General features: G+C 44.3%; 1 protein-coding gene across 1 annotated transcript in view; it reads left to right on the forward strand.

Annotated features, from left to right (window-relative positions):
* Positions 1-12,678, forward strand: part of LOC128694638 (uncharacterized) — an 86,928-nt gene that overhangs the window by 265 nt on the left and 73,985 nt on the right. The gene's annotated exons all lie outside the window — the stretch shown is intronic.

Consider the following 12,678-nt stretch of genomic DNA (forward strand, 5'->3'; position numbering starts at 1 on the left):
AGTTACTAATTATCCTCTCCTAACAAGAGATACCCTTTTTCCTCTCCTGGCCCCTAGTGTTGATAATGTTGCTGTTGTCTAAAGTGTACAGTGTCCCTAGTGTTGGCAGCGTTTGCTTAAAGAGTACACTGTCAATGTTATTCTCAGTGTTCCTGTTTTAAGCAGTGTTCCTAGTGTTAGCAAAGTAATATGTGCACTCACGAAGTTGTATTCACAGATTTGTGTTAGAGTCAAGTCTCGGCTCCTATCCCGGTCCCTCAACCATCAAACGACTGACATTATTGCTTTCTCCCCTCTCTGGTCCTGTCATACTACTCTTTGAAGTGTGTATGTTGCTAGCCTCTAGCACTCTAGCATCCAGATCATTCAACTTTATATTTCATCATGAGACTAACGAACTATAAATGTACAAACGTCTCCGAGGATCAACTGTGCTTCTAAACTCCCATCTTTGTCCCGTCACCCATGTTACATCCTTTGAATATCTTGTATACAGTTCGCAGACAAAGGCGCCAGTTGCAGAATGGCGTTGTTATTTACAAAGAGCGAAACGTCTTTCATATTTGCCAGCTATACGCCGTTTTATCCAGCTTGTGTGCTGTTATCGCTTTTTTTGTTATTAAATTTTTTAGCGTCATTAGGCTCAGTTTCGCTAGTCTTTCCTCCTAGCTTGCTTCCTCAACCTGCAAGACAAGTATTGTTGGGAACCTTTTAACCTCCTAAGGTTGTTCGTCAGGAGAAATAGAAACATTTTTCCCAGACGTGGGTGATACACCAGGATGGTCCGCTCCTGCCAGCGTCTGTCTGGCTAGTTGGCAAAGAAAATTTGTACATAATTATTCTTACTGACGCGCGCACGCTCACACACACACACACACACACACACACACACACACACACACACACACACACACACACACACACACACACACACACACACACACACACACACACACGATGTTTTCCTGTAATCAGACGGTTATCAAGTTAGTGTGACCGAGGCTTATAGTCAGTTTGACAAGCCTCAGTCTTGTAAGTTTGTGCTTTTGTAAACTTGTGGTCTTGTGAACTTGTGGTCTCGTAAACTTGTGGTCTTGTGAACTTGTGGTCTTGTGGTCTTGTGAACTTGTGGTCTTGTGAACTTGTGGTCTTGTGAACTTGTGGTCTTGTAAACTTGTGGTCTCGTAAACTTGTGGTCTCGTAAACTTGTGGTCTCGTAAACTTATGGTCTCGTAAACTTGTCTGACTACAAGTTTACAAATGCATCCCGTCACTAGGTAAATATTACATCATAAAAACTACTACATAAGATACAGAGAGACACTTGTGTACTGCCCAGCACACTTATTAAAGGAATCGTTTCGCCACGAGTGACTTCATCAGTCTCTTGGCGAAACGTTTTCCTAAGTAAATGTCCTGAACTGTACCCAAGTGTCCTCTTTCTCATTTTGTCGGTGTCGCCTTACCACTTACAACCTGTCGTCGGTGTCACCTTACCACTTACAACCTGTCGTCGGTGTCACCTTACCCGTTACAACCTGTCGTCGGTGTCACCTTACCCGTTACAACCTGTCGTCGTCACCTTACCACTTACAACCTGTCGTCGGTGTCACCTTACCCGTTACAACCTGTCGTCGGTGTCGCCTTACCACTTACAACCTGTCGTCGGTGTCACCTTACCACTTACAACCTGTCGTCGGTGTCACCTTACCCGTTACAACCTGTCGTCGGTGTCAGCTTATCAATTACAACCTGTCGTCGGTGTCACCTTACCCCTTACAACCTGTCATCGGTGTCACCTTACCATTTACAACCTGTCGTCGGTGTCACCTTACCAATTACAATCTGTCGTCGGTGTCACCTTACCCCTTACAACCTGTCGTCTGTGTCACCTTACCATTTACATGTCGTCGGTGTCACCTTACCACTTACAACCTGTCGTCGGTGTCACCTTACCACTTACAACCTGTCGTCGGTGTCACCTTACCACTTACAACCTGTCGTCGGTGTCACCTTACCACTTACAACCTGTCGTCGGTGTCACCTTACCCCTTACAACCTGTCGTCGGTGTCACCTTACCACTTACAATATGTCGTCGGTGTCACCTTACCACTTACAACATGTCTTCGGTGTCACCTTACCACTTACAACATGTCGTCGGTGTCACCTTACCACTTGCAACCTGTGATACTTAAATTTCTTCATACCACGTAAAGAAACATGTACTAAGATATTGGAATCTTAACACAATGCTATGGGATATAATGAGGACCTGGTCTGGGACCGGGCCGCGGGCCGCTGATGTTATGTGGTTTATGTGAGCGAGGAAGAGTGTGCTGCATCTGTAATTGATCAAGCTGTGCCAATTACATGTGCAAATGCACAGCAGATGTCTGTGTGTCAGAGATGAACAGCTGTCTGTGCTGTGATGAGCTGTGCTGTGTGGGGTTACATACAAAGGTTGTAAATAACATCCTTGTTCAAGCAAGTGCTGTGCAGGGATGCACATAACTTCTGTAGACAAGAGATGTGCTGTACTGGGATATGCTGTGCTGTTCTGGATAACGTGAACACACCAGTTAACAATATGCTGTGCTGTTCTGGATAACGTGAACACCAGATAACAATATGCTGTGCTGTTCTGGATAACGTGAACACACCAGATAACAATATGCTGTGCTGTTCTGGATAACGTGAACACACCAGTTAACAATATGCTGTGCTGTTCTGGATAACGTGAACACACCAGATAACAATATGCTGTGCTGTTCTGGATAACGTGAACACACCAGTTAACAATATGCTGTGCTGTTCTGGATAACGTGAACACACCAGATAACAATATGCTGTGCTGTTCTGGATAACGTGAACACACCAGATAACAATATGCTGTGCTGTTCTGGATAACGTGAACACACCAGATAACAATATGCTGTGCTGTTCTGGATAACATGAACACACCAGGTAACAATATTCTGTGCTGTTCTGGATAACGTGAACACACCAGATAACAATATGCTGTGCTGTTCTGGATAACGTGAACACACCAGATAACAATATGCTGTGCTGTTCTGGATAACGTGAACACACCAGATAACAATATTCTGTGCTGTTCTGGATAACGTGAACACACCAGATAACAATATGCTGTGCTGTTCTGGATAACGTGAACACACCAGATAACAATATGCTGTGCTGTTCTGGATAACGTGAACACACCAGATAACAATATGCTGTGCTGTAGAAGATAACGTGAGACACTAGTTAACAAAGATGCGTGCTGTGATAGAAGTGGTGCTGTGGGCTGCGTTATGTATGAACGTTGTAAATTTTCACGAATGTTGTCATTGCTGTGAGAGCCAATGAACGCTGGTATGGAGCAGCAGAGGTGGGGCGAGGATCTGATCCACTGAATTTATATTAGCAATTCTAACCCATTGTGGCCCTGCTGGACGAAATATTACCCCAGTCCTCGCTAATTGTACAAAGCGATCATTTTTTTTTTATGTATAGTGAAGAAGGGATACCTCGCTAAAATTATGCGTAGTGAAGTATGGATATCTCGCTTAAAATTATGTTGAGAAGTAGGGATACCTCACTATAATTGTGTTGTCATGTAGGGATACCTCACTAAAATTGTGTTGTCATGTAGAGATACCTCACTAATAATTTTATGTCATGTAGGGATACCTCACTAATAATATTTAGTACGTTATTAACATACACACAGTGCCTGGGTTGTGCGTACAGTGCTTGGGTTGTGCGTATAGTGCCTGGGTTGTGCATACAGTGCCTGGGTTGTGCGTACAGTGCTTGGGTTGTGCGTATAGTACCTGGGTTGTGCGTACAGTGCTTAGGTTGTGCGTACAGTGCTTGGGTTGTGCGTACAGTGCCTGGGTTGTGCATACAGTGCTTAGGTTGTGCGTACAGTGCCTGGGTTGTGCGTACAGTGCCTGGGTTGTGCGTACAGTGCCTGGGTTGTGCGTACAGTGCTTGGGTTGTGCGTCCAGTGTTTGGGTTGTGGGCAGTGCCTGGGTTGTGTGCACGCACAGTGTCTGGGTTGTGCGTATAGTGCCTGGGTTGTACATACAGTGCCTGGGTTGTACATAGTGCCTGGGTTGTACGTACAGTGCCTAGGTTGTGCGTATAGTGCCTGGGTTGTGCGTACAGTGCCTGGGTTGTGCGTACAATGCCTGGGTTGTGCATACAGTGCCTGGGTTGTGCGTACAATGCCTGGGTTGTGCATACAGTGCTGGGTTGTGCGCAGAGTGAATGGGTTGTACGTACAGTGCCTAGGTTGTGCGTATAGTGCCTGGGTTGTGCGTACAGTGCCTGGGTTGTGCGTACAATGCCTGGGTTGTGCATACAGTGCCTGGGTTGTGCGTACAATGCCTGGGTTGTGCATACAGTGCCTGGGTTGTGCGCAGAGTGAAAGGGTTGTGCGTACAGTGCCTGGGTTGTACGCACAGTGCTTGGGTTGTACGCACAGTGCCTGGGTAGTGCGTATAGTGCCTGGGTTGTGCGCACAGTGCTTGGATTGTGCGCACAGTGCCTGGGTGTGTACGTACAATGCCTGGGTTGTATGTACAGGGCCTGGGTTGTGCGTATAGTGCCTGGGTTGTACATACAGTGCCTGGGTTGTGCATACGGTGCCTGGGTTGTACATATGGTGCCTGGGTTGTACGTACAGTTCCTTGGTTGTACCACAGTGCCTGGGGTGCACGTACAGTCCCTGGGTTGCACGTACAGTGCCTGATGTGCACGTACAGTCTCTGGGTGTGTTCCTACGGTACCTGGATTGTACGTACAGTGTCTGGGTTGTACATACAGTGCCTGGGTTACACGTACAGTGCCTGGGTGTGTTCCTACGGTACCTGGATTGTACGTACAGTGTCTGGGTTGTATATACAGTGCCTGGGTTACACGTACAGTGCCTGGGTGTGTTCCTACGGTACCTGGATTGTACCTGGATTGAAAAAAAATATATCTTTAAACGTATAAGAGAAAATTTTAGAAAGGACTTAATTTTAAATGAGTTCTTGCTAATCGACCAGTTTTACATATTCGGCACGACATATATATATATATATATATATATATATATATATATATATATATATATATATATATATATATATATATATATATATATATATATATATATATATATATATATATATATAAAATAGGTAAAAACTGGTCATTTAACAATAACTCATTTGAAATTATGTTCTTTCAAAAACTTTCTCTTATATGTGTAAAGATATATATTTTCCATTTATGTTAATGTAAAAATTAATAATTTTGTACCAAAAGAACCTTAGAAAATTTACCTAACCTTATTATAAAAAACGCAATTTAATTTAGCCTAATCCAAGTAAATATATTTTAGATATGTTTACAATATTTTAATAATAAAGAAAAAAATGAAATATTTTTTTCTTTAGGTTCAGAATGATTTTTTTTTGCGAAATTATTGCATACACAAATTTTCGCTTGCTGCCTTCGGCAAGAAGTGAGTAGCTATTTAAGCCAGAATCACAAGTTTTACCTATTCTGCACGACACATATATTACACACACACACACACACACACACACACACACACACACACACAAACACACACACACACAGTGTGTGAAGTGTATATAATTTGAAGTGTATACTATCATCAGTGAAGAGTGAAATCGCGTGAGGAAGTGGGATGTATGAGAATATATGGTTATAAACATCACGGGTGAAGGATCTCCAAAATAGGGATTTAAGACCTACGTACGACGACTTCTTCATCAGCAGCTGGCAACCTGTCACTGCACCATTGAGCGCAAGTTTATTCGCCTATTTGTGGTTTGCATGTTGATGGCCCTGGCTGGCCTTGCATACTGTTTGATACTGGTCACTCACTCCTGCAAGCTATTACCAGAATTAGAATAGAAATAGCATAGACATAGTGAATATAGTGTTGACGAGTGTGAGAAGGTAGGTGGGACAAGCTTTTAAGGGCAACATTGTAAGACGGTGCGAGGGTCGGTCAAGTCCCAGGAGGGTTGTGCCAGGTCACAAGAAGTTGCGGCCAGTCATTACACCGCACAAGACACTCTCACACACACACACACACTCACACACACACACATGCACACACACACACAGGCAGTGTTACTACCGATAGTTATTAGCAGTAAGAATACTTAGGAAGCTAGGAAGTCCTCTCTCAATGTGAACAAGGAAAATGATAATAACCAGCAACAATTAATACGTAAATCCAGAAAGGGCAATAAATGGAGAGAGTAGCATAATTGGGCAAGATAAATGAGACTAAATTTGTGCCTACACGACGGATCTTTCAACCACACCACCTACCCCCCCTAACCCTCCCTCCCTCACACACAAGCGCACACACACACAAGGGTAGACACTCACACACACACACACACACACACACACACACACACACACACACACACACACACACACACACACACACACATACACAGTGTGTTCATACACATCCATGTCATTCAGGATGTCAGCCTGTTTCTAGCTGCATATGACAATGAAACTACAAGAGCCATTAGCATTGGGGAATAGTCTAGTAGTTGGTGAAGACTGAAATATTTGAGTGATGTTAGAAAAATAGGCTGATGCTGTATTGATGAAATTGTTTGGCCAAAAAGAATATAAAATTCTTGAATGATTTAGGTACTGGCAGTCATTTTCTATGATAAATATTTTTTGGAAAATAGTTTAACTGTTATAACACACTTAGATTCGCTCAAATATTCAGGGTATGATTGCCAGGTTGTTGTTGTTAGGAATGGTGATATAAAAATAGGTACTTTTTTATTATTTAATAGATGTATTATTCTCAGTGAGGAGGATTGATCATGCCAAGATGTTCTGAAGTGTTCACTGCCTAAGTACATTTGGTGTGGGAATGGGCACATTTATACTTGGTTAGGTTATTGTACTTAATATTACAGTAAATGATGTGACTTTCAAGAAGTACAAATACACTGGGTGCATGATAACTAAAAGGATCAACAAAGCAGTTGTTCACCTATCGCTAATAATTTAAGATTTTATTAGTTTTAAAGGAAATTTTGGACTTATTGGTGCACAATCAAGTATGGTGCAAAAATGTTAGCAATAATGAATTCAAACTCTATCCTCAGTGGAATATTATGGATAAATTTATTATGTTTGGATGACAAAGTATTGTTTATTGCAGTACAGTATATAGTAATTTGATTAGATACCTGTATATACAAATGTATTTGTTAAAATGAGGTCAGCATTATCATCTGTTAATGACACTTATAAATAACATACAGTATTAAAGTGGCTGAGACATTTTTTATTTGCATTACATTTGAAGTATGATTCACTTTATTATATGAAAGTCAAAATGGAAATAGCTTAAGATTACTTATTTTGTGTTACTTGAGTAGCAAGGCCAAAATTAGTTATTAATTTGGGCTGTGAAAAAAAATTAATGAACAGTTCTTGTTTGGAAAGCTGTGATAATGTTATCAGGTATTATATTGTACCCTTACAGCTGGTTATTTATTATCAATCTTTGGCATATACTTGCCAGTCTACTACTGCTTGGCATTGTTACCGGGAAACCTTCTGGTACATACTCGCCAGTCTACTGGTTCTTGGGATTAATAATGGGAAGGCTTTACAAGTTCATCTAATTTAATTTTAGTTAGTATTTTGCTATAAACCATGAAACATTTTCCTGTCTCAAGTTTAAATTTGCACTGATTTTACACACACACACACACACACACACACACACACACACACACACACACACACACACACACACACACACACACACACACACACACACACAGGACTACAAAGAGATCTGGACAGGCTACAAGCCTGGTCCAGCAACTGGCTCCTTGAATTTAACCCTGCCAAATGCAAAGTCATGAAGATTGGGGAAGGGCAAAGAAGACCGCAGACACAATATAGTTTAGATGGCCAAAGACTGCAAACCTCACTCAAGGAAAAAGATCTGGGGGTGAGTATAACACCGAGCATATCTCCTGAGGCGCACATCAATCAGATAACTTCTGCAGCATACGGGCGCCTGGCAAACCTACGGATAACGTTCCGATACCTGAGTAAGGATTCGTTTAAGACTCTGTATACCATCTACGCCAGGCCCATACTGGAGTATGCAGCACCAGTTTGGAATCCACACCTAGTCAAGCACGTCAAGAAATTAGAGAAAGTGCAAAGGTTTGCAACAAGACTAGTCCCAGAGCTACGGGGATTGTCCTACGAAGAAAGGTTGAGGGAAATCGGCCTGACGACACTGGAGGACAGGAGGGTCAGGGGAGACATGATAACGACATATAAAATACTGCGCGGAATAGACAAGGTGGACAAAGACTGGATGTTCCAGAGAAGGGACACAGACACAAGAGGTCACAATTGGAAGTTGAAGACTCAGATGAATCAAAGGGATGTTAGGAAGTATTTCTTCAGTCATAGAGTAGTCAGGCCGTGGAATAGCCTAGAAAGTGACATAGTGGAGGCGGGAACCATACATAGTTTTAAGGCGAGGTATGATAGAGTTCATGGGCCAGGGAGAGAGAGGACCTAGTAGCAATCAGCGAAGAGGCAGGGCCAGGAGCTGTGACTCGACCCCTGCAACCACAAATAGGTGAGTAAAAATAGGTGAGTACACACACACACAGGAGCTAAGACTCGACCCCTGCAACCACAAATAGGTGAGTACACACACACACACACACACACACACACACACACACACACACACACACACACACACCACACAACACACAACTACACACACACACACACACACACACACACACACACACACACACACACACACACACACACACACACACACACACACACTTATATACAACAGGCCAAGTGTCTAATTGACATGTGCCTAGGACAAAATGGTAACTAACACACACACATACACACACACACACACATACATAAACACATACACACACACACACACAAATACACACACACACACACACACATACACACACACACACACACACACACATATACACACACACACACCACACACACACACCACACACACACACACCACACACACACACCACACACACACACCACACACACACACCACACACACACACCACACACACACACCACACACACACACCACACACACACACCACACACACACACACCACACACACACACACCACACACACACACACCACACACACACACACCACACACCACACACACACACACACACACACCTCACACACACACCACACACACACATCACACACACACAACACACACCAAACACACACACACACCACACAAACACACAAACACAAACACAAACAAAAACACACACAAACACACACACACACACATGCACATATACACACACACACACACACCCACACACACACACACACACACACCCTCCACCACTTGACACAAACACTTGACACAAACACGTACCCATCCTTCCCTAACCACCTCTCCCCCTTCCCTAACCACCTCACCTTAGCCACCTACCCCTCCCCCAAACCACCTAACCCCTCCCCAAACCGTCTAACCCTCCCAACTACCTCCCTCCCTCCAATAACCATCCTCCCCCCTCCCCCATAACCATCCATCCCCTCTCTCCCTCAAACCATCTAACCCCCTCCCCCAACAATCTCTACCCCTCCAATAAGTATCCTCCCCCTCCCCCACAACCATCCATCCCCTCTCCTCCTAACCATCTATTCCCCTCCCCCTAACCACCCGTCCCCCCTTCTGTGGAGCAACGGGGGAACCTAGAACCAGGATGAGGACAAGGGGCTCCAAGGACGAATCTGGGAGGGAGGAATGGGAGTTAGAGCTCAAAAAAAGTGAGGAAGACTGGGGAAGGAGACTAGATGAGCTGGAAAGGAAGATGGAAGAGAGGTTAGCAGCAGAATGCAGAAGGTGGAAGCAACAGGCCACAGCAGCAGAAATCAAGATAGAGAGATGAGAAGAGGAGCTGAGACATCTGAAACAGCACAGAGACAAAGATATTACAGAAGTAGCATCGGTAATGGCTACATCAAACACAGACAACAGGTCTGAAGGAAGCATGGAAACTAAACTGTATACAGAGGTCCTGTCAAACCCACATGGGGCCAAAACAAAGACAGGGAGCACACTAGGACAGAATGAGAGGTTGGAAGACATTGAAGGAACTAGGACATGTGCAAAGACCTTACCAGAAACCTGTGGGGGCCAGGAACAGGTGAGCAGGAAGGACAAACCAAGAAGCAAAGGGGCCATAACTAGGGAAGGGACTGAAGGAAGGAACACTCCATGGGAAGGAACTAAAACACATCAGAGGATGCAATGGGAGTCACAGTGGGAGGTGGAAAGGGAGAGATCCGTGTTTGTCTATGGGCTAGACGAAGCTAAAGGGGAAACTTATGATGAAAGAAAGCAGGAGGAGAAAAAAGCGACTGAAGATATCATGAAGGTGATAGGCGAGGGGGACATGACCCAGGTGGCAAATTTTCGGAGAATTGGGTGGTTCACAAAGAAAAGGAATCGGCCTCTCAAAGTAATTTTCAAGGCAGAATCAACCCGAACCTTGATCCTGCAGGAGAAAGCATGGCTGAGAGGCAAGCAGGAGTTCCGGAGTGTGTACCTCGATCGAGACAGAACACAGGACGAAAGGAAGACGATGAAAGAGAGAGTTCAAAAACGAAAGGAGAAATGGGAGGAAATGAAAAAGGAGAGCAGAACAACCCAGGATCAAATGGAAGGACAAGCACACCCCCCAGAAACACCTGTAGAGGACTCCAGCCACGACACCCCCAAGGCAACTGAACAATTCAAACCAACCATCACACACCGATCCCTCTGTTTCCACCCCCCGCACCACAGTTACAGTATTAGAACAGAAGTTGAAGGTTTGGTACACAAATGCAGATGGATTAATGAATAAACATGAGGAATGGCAAGAAAGAATCAATGAGAAGTCCCCAGACATCATAGCAGTTACAGAAACAAAACTCATGGAGACAATAACAGATGCAATCTTCCCACCAGGATACCAGATCATGAGGAAAGATAGAAGGGGCAGGGGTGGGGGGGGGGTTGCTCTGCTCGTAAAAAACAGATGGAAATTCGAGAAAATGGAAGGCATAGATGAGACGGGAGAAAGAGACTACATAGCAGGTACACTTCAGGCTGGGGAACACAAACTGGTCATTGCAGTGATGTATAATCCACCACAGAACTGCAGGAGGCCAAGAGAGGAATATGAAGAGAGCAACAGAGCAATGGTGGACACACTTGCTGAGGTGGCAAGAAGAGCTCACTCCAGCAGAGCAAAGTTGCTGGTTATGGGGGATTTCAACCACAGGGAGATTGACTGGGAAAACCTGGAGCCACATGGGGGTCCCGAAACATGGAGAGCCAGGATGTTGGACGTGGTAATGGAAAACCTCATACACCAACATGTTAAGGACACTACCAGAGTGAGAGGGGAGGATGAACCAGCAAGACTGGACCTTGTGTTCACCCTGGGCTGCTCAGACATTGAGGACATCAAGTATGAGAGTCCCCTAGGAGCTAGCGACCACGTGGTTCTGTGCTTTGAATACATAGTAGAGCTGCAAGTGGAGAGAATAACAGGAGTTGAATGGGAAAAGCCTGACTATAAAAGAGGGGACTACATAGGGTTGAAGAACTTCCTGCGGGAGGTCCAGTGGGACAGAACTGGCAGGAAAGCCAGTAAATGAAATGATGGAATATGTAACAACAAAATGCAAGGAGGCAGTGGAAAGGTTTATTCCCAAGGGCACCAGTAACAATGGGATGACCAGAACGAGCCCCTGGTTTACCCGACGGTGTAAGGAGGCAAAAACAAAGTGCAATAGAGAATGGAAAAAGTACAGAAGGCAGAGAACACACGAAAATAGGGAGATCAGTCGCAGAGCCAGGAATGAGTATGCACAGGTAAGGAGGGAGGCCCAGCGACAGTATGAAAATGACATAGCATCGAGAATCAAGACTGACCCGAAACTGTTGTATAGCCACATCAGGAGGAAGACAACAGTCAAAGACCAGGTGATCAGATTAAGGACAGAAGGTGGAGAACTCACAAGAAATGATCAGGAGGTATGTGAGGAGCTGAACATGAGATTTAAGGAAGTTTTTACAGTAGAGACAGGAAGGGCTGTGGGAAGACAGCACAGAAGGGAACATCAAGAGGGAATATACCAACAAGTGTTGGATGACATACGAACAACTGAGGAGGAGGTGAAGAAGCTCTTAAGTGACCCTGACACCTCAAAGCGATGGGACCGGACATCTCCCCATGGGTCCTTAGAGAAGGAGCAGAGATGCTGTGCGTGCCTCTAACCACAATCTTCAACACATCCCTTGAAACTGGGCAACTACCTGAGAAATGGAAGACAGCTAATGTAGTCCCCATATTTAAGAAAGGAAACAGAAACGAGGCACTAAACTACAGACCTGTGTCTCTGACTTATATTGTGTGCAAAGTCATGGAGAAGATTATCAGGAGGAGAGTGGTCGAACACCTGGAAAGGAACAAGATTATAAATGAAAACCAGCATGGGTTCATGGAAGGCAAATCTTGTATCACAAACCTCCTGGAGTATTATGACAAG

Source organism: Cherax quadricarinatus, chromosome 51, assembly GCF_038502225.1.
Source record: "Cherax quadricarinatus isolate ZL_2023a chromosome 51, ASM3850222v1, whole genome shotgun sequence".
NCBI lineage: Eukaryota > Metazoa > Arthropoda > Malacostraca > Decapoda > Parastacidae > Cherax > Cherax quadricarinatus.